Raw genomic sequence first — 8,290 nt, forward strand, 5'->3', positions numbered from 1 at the left:
TTTCCTCAAGATGGGGTCAGCTCTGTGATGCAGTTCATACCTGGAGCCCCTGTGGGATCAGGTTAAAGCTGGCCTCCAGCTGAGACACATCCTTGCTCAGCACCTTGCCTTACCCCACCCTACTTCCCTTATTCTCTTTTTCCTGAGACCAGTCCAATGAATCACACACCCCAATGTTGGTGTCAGGCTTTCCTCCTAGGAATCCACCTAAGAAACACATTTTACAACTTTAGATCTAAAAAGACATTTTTTCTCTTCAGTACAATGTTAATGTCATTCACAATGGCCAGTCTTCTCACCGGCTTCAGGAACCATACATCGTGTTCTGAGAAGAGGCCCTAGGTCAGTGTTCCACATCATGTGGTCTTCAACCATGCACATTGGAGTTATTGGGGTGCTTGCTAAAAAATGTAGATTGCCAAGGCCCACCCCAAACCTACTAAATCAGAATCTCTAGAGGTGAGACCCACGATTTATATTTTATATACCAGGTACTTTTCATGCACACAGGAGTTTGAGACCCACCATCAAGAGGCCATGGTTTAACCAGTAACCCCCACACCAACCCCCCCACCGCCAACAGGAACTGAGAGGCGCTCCCAGCATAAGCTAACTTGTTGTCTTCTTACCTTCTGCCTACTGATAAACTGCTCTGAAAGGAAACTGTGTGAATTTCCAAGTGGAAATTTTCAGTGTAGTCTAGAGTGAGAAAAAATGTAACCCAAGAAGACTATTGTTTTGGCTAATGACAAAGTACTTCAAAATGTAAATTTTGTTTTATTTCTTTGAAAGTGAAATATGTGATTTATTTAGACACCCTCTAAATAAATTAGTCAGAGAAGTTATGTTTAATCATCTAAAATCAATTATTTCCAAGTATTTAAGGAGCTATGGGAAGGAAGAAAATCTGAAAACATTTTTTCAAAGCACAATGCAGGAAAGATTTACAGGAGCTCATAAACATCTAAATTGCCATCTTTAGTCATCTCACAAAAGTTGTCTGTTGCTTGAGAATTATTTCCCTAAGAAGTCTCAGCTCTCTGAATCCACAGTGGAAACCACCACTAAATGCCGAGTTTTTGCATGCCTCGGACAAGCATGTGACTACCGCAGCTGGGCACAAGTACCCCAACCAGCAGGACAATCAAAATTAACCACAGGAGTGAGTTAGTAACAGGAGATCAAACTGAGCTCTAATAGCAAACCTACTGTCTTCCGTGGAACCAAGATAGGTCAAGAGAATCCGAGGGTGATGGATGGCTTCTAGGGCATGGAGTTTATGGAGAAGCAGTTGAGCCAAGTCTAGACTGCGTGGCAGGCAGACTCCTCTCTTTATTGTTGTTTTTGGTGTGTGTGTATGTGTGTTTGTATACACCACATGTGTGGTTTTAGTTTTTTGGTCCAAGAGAAATAAAGCGATCTTGATTCCATGCCAAACAGAGCAGTTCCTCACTGGCTGGCACTTCTTAATGACCATCTCAGCGGGGGACCCCCAAAACGAATCAGCCACCCCTAGAAACTCACTCACCCCTAGAAGATGTGCCTAATAATTATCTGGTGCTTGGTTAATAGAGAACAGAAGAACACACTTCTAATCAAAGTGAAGTACAGGTTCAAATCCCAGACATCCAAAAAGCTACCTCAAAGGAAGACATTGGGTTGTTCAATTTGTTGTTTTCTCCCAAAAGTTAAAAACATGGACTCTGTGATAACAAACCTAAACACAAAACTCAAAGAGAAGTCTAAACTTGCAACTTACGAAAATACATTAAGACCAGTATTTTTAATAAGTGATATTCCAAATATAAAGCATTGAAAAATGACACATTTTTTAAGGAAGACAACTTTACAGGTTTGAACATGTAATTTCCAAAGTCCAAGGTGATTCCAATGTGTCATTTTCAAATTAACTCAAATTTCCCTGGAAAATATGTTTTTAGGGTGGCTTCTTTTGGGAAGAAAGTTAGACATCACTCCATGGGATTGCCATGCAGACACCCGAGGCCACATCTGACATGAGTTAGCATCTTTGCTTTGAATTTCATAATCAACTCTGTTGGTCCACCACAGAAAACTGACCACACCAAGAGGATGCTGGTCATCTGAAAAACTCGGGACTTTCAAAGAGACACAACGAAAAGGAGAAAGAACTATTTTAGAGGAAGGATGCAGGCAATGGCAACAGTAAAAGCAGTTAATGCTCTAGGCTTCTATCAACTGTCTTCCTGCCCTGACAGTTCCAGGGAAGATTGGAAGAAACATGACAATTATAAACTCATCTCCCCAACAATGACTCCTGTAGAACACTAGGAAAAATGATCCAACTATCTACTTAAAAGGCACCCAGAGAAGCACCAGGTTCAAATAACCTTACATGCCTCCATGAAAAACCAGGATGGGAGGACCAATATAGCTACTCAACCACAGTATTGATCTACATGGTATGTGGATAAAGCAAAATTACAGCTAATTTTCTCAAGAAATTCAGTTCTGGTCTACATGATATTCTTAGCAATTACCTATCAAGATATGGTTTAGCACCTAAATGGTCAAAAGCCAGGCTCAAAACCTAATTATCGGTGGATTAGTGCTAGTGCAAGCACCATAGAGTATCATCAAAATGAAAGCTGGAATTAAAATTACTCACCTTAGTCCTTCAGATGACACAAGTTGAGTTGGGCTGCTCAAAAGTCATGGAATCCTAATTAAAAGCAACTGTAATAAAAAAAAAAATAAGAAAAGATGCTCAACTTCATTGGCCATCAGGGAACGACAAATTAAAACCATATATGATACCATTATATGCCCCACCAGAATGGCTAGAATGAAAAAGACTGACAGTCTGAAATGTTGCTGAGGATAAGGACCAATAAGAACTCTCATACTGATGGGGATGTAAATTGGTTCGACCAGTTTGGAAAATTGTTTGGCAGTAGAGCTGAGCATACAAATACTTGACATCTCAGTGATCCTACATCCAGGTCTGTAGCCAATGGGTACATATGTCCACCCAGTTACTTCTACTGTTAGGCTATTGTGAAGAGTGCTGCTATGAATAGTCTTCACTGAGTAATTAAAAGTTCAAAAACAGGCAAAACTAATTGATGGCATCAGAGGTCAGGATAATGCTACCCTTAAGGCAGGAGAAGTGCTGGTGATACTCTGTTTCTTGATCTAGACACTGGTTACACAGGCCTGGCCACTTGGTGAAAATATTTTGAGTTGCGTACTTATGATTTATTTACTTATAATTATGTACCTATGATAGTGTGGTATGTTATATGCTATGGATTGAACTGTGTCCCCCTAAATTCATATGCTGAAGTCCTAACCCCATATGTGCTGGAACTTAGAGATGGGGCCTTTGGGAAGTGCTTAGACTTAGATGAATTCATGTGGATGGGGCCCTTGTGATGAGATTAGTGCTCTTATAAGAAGAGATACCAGAGAGCTTGGACGTGCTCTCTCGCTACCATGTAAGGACATAGTAAGAGGGTGGCTATCTACAAGCTAAGAAGAGGGCTTTCACCAGGAACTGAATGAGTCAGTGCCTTGATCTTGGACTTCCAAGCCCTCAGAATTATGAGAAATAAATGTTTGTTGTTTAAGCCAGCAGTCTACAGTATTTTGTTATAGCATCCTGCTCATATTAACATACTCTACTTCAGTAAAATTTACTCATACAAAAACAATAACAAAAAATGGTAAATATTAGAAAAATAGACCATTAAAAACAAAATAGACTTGAAACTGTGATTTCAGTACAGTATCTTATAATATTAGTGAGGGATGATTGTTGAGACCTTCTCAAAGTCCCAAATTTGCAAATACTCCTTTAGACAAACAAAACCCCACTGGTGTATGGTTCTAGGACAGGACAGGCATTTCCTACATAACTGGTTCTGGACTCCAGCCTTGCAGTCTCTGAAACTCAAATATTTGCTTCAGTAAAATAACAAATGACTACCTATTTGGGTCACTCACACACACACACACAAAATCTCACTACTATAATGTCCACAAATGCCAAGACCACCATACAAGGTTTGGAGATATGAAGCAAAACTAAAAATAACAAGACCAGATTGGGCAGACAGGGTCGTCATGGGTCACAAACTAACAGTGGGATATGAAATGCCTTTTCTGAAAAGTTAAAAATTGGATCTGTCATCTGTTTCTAGTCAATAGAACTCAGGCTTCCGCATGAGAAAAATTCAATCAATGACCGAGGCTCTAGTAATGGGAGTTGACATACAAGGGCTGAGGACTAATCCTTTGGCTATTCTAGACTATATACTCACTATAGGATGATATTTGGTTGGGGTGAAAAACACTTTTAAAATGATGGAAATCATGCAACATAATAAAAATAACACTTGTGAGCAAAAACTAAAGTATCAGAGTAGTCAGCTACCAGAACACAGGGAGCAATGCCAAGTGTTCAGGAGAGCTACAGGCTGTCGGGTCGGAACCTGGCTCCACCCATGTGTAGCTCCACCCACTTGTAGCTCCACCCACTTGGCCTTGGACAAGTTAATTAACCTCTTCATGCCTCAATTTCCTCATCTGTACGTGGGGTGATAATACTTATTCTCCCCGGGACCACCGTGAGTCCATCGAGTTAACTCAGTGTGCCTGCCATGTAGGTAACAGTACACACACGCCCAGACTATGGCTACAGAGAAAGAAATAGCTTTGAGATTCTTTGAGTTAGTAAGTAGGGCTCAACAAATAGTGCTCCCTTCCTGGCTTAAAGTAGAAGAAAAGAAAGGGGAAAGCAAGGCCAGTTGTGGGATGGGATTTCCAGAGTCCCCAGCCCCCAGAGCACTTCCTTCATTTGCTCAGAGACACCAGAAATGCCTAAACATTCCACAAACAGAAAGGCTTGAAATAGCAACAGCCCCATAAAGCAGCTCTTGTATTTCTCCTTATTTACACTATGATGTAAATGACTGCTGGCAGGACCCTTTCCAGAGAGTCTCCAGAATCTGCCCAGAGGAGAGGAGGCTAGGGAGGCTGGAGGCCAACATCATTTTTTTTTTTCTATAATCATATTGGACACAGAGAACTATTTCCTTATTTTTAAAAAAAGATTTAAAGACATTTTCTAGGAACTACAAGTTCCCCCAAGTCGTTTCTCCTCAATTATTTGTGTTTGTCAAGTGAAGTGCTTCTAAGCTTGAATTACCCAACAGTGGTTCCTTTACAGGTGCTCTGCCTGTGTAAATTCAAGCTTTGTAGTAAACACTAAGAAAGCTATAGAAAAATGTATATGTGCAACTTTAACTCTAATAAAGATGCAACTCTTTGGAAACATGAATATATGGTTTTATGTACTTTAAGTGTATATCAAAAAGTAGAACGTGATTAAAAACAACCACCGTGTTGGATCTCTAGAAATGGATCTGTGACGAGCTTTTAAGGGTGATTTAGTAACCGGCTATAAAAGTTGACAGCAAAAGTTAGCAGACCACCTCTAACAGAGCTTTTGAAATTTATGAACAATAACAAATTTTTTGGAGCCTTTCCTGGGGTGGTTGTTCAGGCCGAGAATCTAACTTCACACCACTCCTGGGGTCTGTGCCCACCTGAGGCAACAAGCCATCCCAACAGATTCTCTGGAGACCCTTTCAAGGTCTGTGGTTCTGCAATAAAGAGGTCACTTACAAGAAGGGAAATCAACAAGCAGAGAAGACATCTCCATTGGAACACTTCTTCAAGTCCAGATGCTCCAAATTACCTTCTCCTGGGAATTTAGGACCATCGTTCCCTCTCAAGTCAGGAAAAAAGAGTATGCAGGTGAAAATCTTCTACCCTTCCTGATTTCCACAAAGAGAAAAAAAGTTAAACAAGTTCCCTCTCTGTATTGAATTAAAAGTAGTAGATTGGTAGAAATTATTGAGTATCCAAAGCCACACGAAAATAACTAGCAGGATAAGAAAAGTGAGAAAGAAAAGAAGCAAAAGAGAGTAAACTAAAGAGATTCCAGGTAAATAATTCACATTTTGTAGGATCCTGGCCTGAGGCTTTTCTAGGATTTTAGATAAAGATATTCAGCCACTGCAGAAATCTTTAATAAAATAACCAACCCAACAATAATGCATTTTCCTGCTGCGACAGAAGACTGCAGTTTAGTTTCCAGCACTCATGATCTATATTGCCATGCAAGAAAGAGGGCCAGGCAAAAAGGATTTTTCCATAAGGCAATTAACATATAACGTGGATTAGGAGGAAAATAAAGTGACTCTTTACCTTCTTCTATGTAAATATTTTTCCCAATATACCACCTGCTGAAAGCCTCTGGCAGAATATGATTGCAAGAACAGAACCTCTGTGAAACAATTTTCTGAATTCTTGAGTAATTGAGTCAAAAGTGGGACAGCTCCTGTGTTAGCCAAGATATTATCTCAATTCAAGTCACTGCTTTGCTCTCCTTTTACCAACGTGACCCAGAAATCTCCATTTATCAGTTTTTTTGTTTAGTGAGATGAATTCCTTTAGCTTTCTCCTTGAGTCTGAAATCTAACCAGTTAACAAATAACCTTTCCACCTCCAATCTGGGAGTCATCTTGGATATCCTCACCTTCTCACCTTCACAGAAGCCTGCCCCACTGATCCTCCTAACACACACACACACACACACACGCGCGCGCGCGCGCACACACGCGCACAAACACACACGAGCTCACAGTGACTAAAATATGTGGTTGAATTTCTGATTCTCCCTGTGGGTAGTACCTTTTTTCCTCCTCTGCCTTCACTCACCCGACCTTTAAGCCTGAACTCCAATTCCTCTTCTCCAGGCAACTTTGCTAAATGAAACCTACTGAAGGTCCTTAACACTGAGGTATCGAAGTCAAATCCTGTGCAAACAAATTCCAGGTCTTTAGATGTGATGGACTTTGGTTCTTTTAACATTGCTTAAAATAACACAGCTCTTTAGTATTTGGTCCTGGTTCTCCCAGCCCCAACCCCTACTTCCGCCCACCCTCCGCTCCCGCCACACACACACACACACACACACACACACACCCCAGACTGATTAAGGGCAGGAATCTGTTTAACTATTTTGTACCATTAGTCCCTTGCCTTTCCCTCCATTCTTCCTGGAGCACCAAAAATACAGTATTGTCAGCACCATAGTTATTAAACACATAAATATTTGTTCATCATTTTTTTCGATAGCCAGAGACAGAGGACATGGAAACTAAACTGCCAGTTGAATATGTGACCCAGCAGGCACCCTACATGTCAGCACCAGGTTTTCTCAAGGCTTGTCTTTGGTGGTGGGAGCTAGAGCAGAAAGGGTTATAATTAATCTATATATGGGATTACACAGTGCCTTCACAACACTGTTTGGTTTCCCCTATCCCTCCAGGATCAGACTGTGACAATCCTAGCTCTCTGACTCATCAACCTGGAAACATACCCTATTGCCAGGCTGCCTCTCCGTTCCCTGCCAGAATTTCTCCTCTGCAAACACCAGAGGTAACTGCTGGAATGTTTAGAGCATCCCAGTTGTAACATTCATCCCACTGTCAGATGATGATTTATTTATATGTCAGTTTCCCACAATTAAGGTGATCAGGTCTAGTGAATTATAATACAGAATATCTGTTAAATTTAAATTTCAGATAAATAGTAAATAACTTTCTAGTATAAGTATGTCCCAAATTTTGTATGGGACACATTATACTTAAAAAAGTATTTGTTGTCTATCTGAAATTCAGATTTAATATGTGGAATCTAAAGAAATCATATAAGTTGTATTTAAAACCAAAAACAGACTCACAGACATAGAAAACAAACTACGGTTACCAAAAGGGAAAGGGTGGGGAGGGATAAATTAGGGGTTGGGGATTAACAGACACACGTTACTATATATAAAATAAACAACAAAGACCTACTGTTTAGCACAGGGAACTATATTCAATTCTTGTAATATCATGTAGTGGAAAAAATATGAAAAGAAAAAATATAGATAAATGTATGTATATGTATAACTGAATGACTTTCCTGTACATCTGAAACTAACATTATAAATCAAGTACACTTCAATTTTTAAAAATTCAAATTTAATTCAGCATCCTGTGCTTTCACTGGCAATCCGACCCAAAATAGACTGGGACCATCCCTCTATGCCACACCCATCTCACCCCATGCTATGTACCCAGCAGGCCAGTAAAAGTTTTTCGGACAGATACACCAAGTTGCACTGAAAGTTAAACTTTCACAATAGGAAGGACAAAAATGTTAAATGTTCATCCTTTAGCCCAAACAACATGGCTAG

General features: G+C 40.1%; 1 long non-coding RNA gene across 1 annotated transcript; it reads right to left on the reverse strand.

Annotated features, from left to right (window-relative positions):
• Positions 1-1,360: 1,360 nt before the first annotated feature.
• On the reverse strand, positions 1,361-6,889 carry LOC141578376 (uncharacterized). The gene is made up of 3 exons (XR_012508735.1): positions 6,739-6,889; positions 5,668-5,819; positions 1,361-2,715 (listed from the first exon to the last, which is right to left on the reverse strand). It is a non-coding gene; the product is annotated as an uncharacterized LOC141578376 (long non-coding RNA).
• Positions 6,890-8,290: the final 1,401 nt, after the last annotated feature.

Source organism: Camelus bactrianus, chromosome 8 (genome assembly GCF_048773025.1).
Source record: "Camelus bactrianus isolate YW-2024 breed Bactrian camel chromosome 8, ASM4877302v1, whole genome shotgun sequence".
In the NCBI taxonomy this organism is placed as follows: Eukaryota; Metazoa; Chordata; class Mammalia; order Artiodactyla; family Camelidae; genus Camelus; species Camelus bactrianus.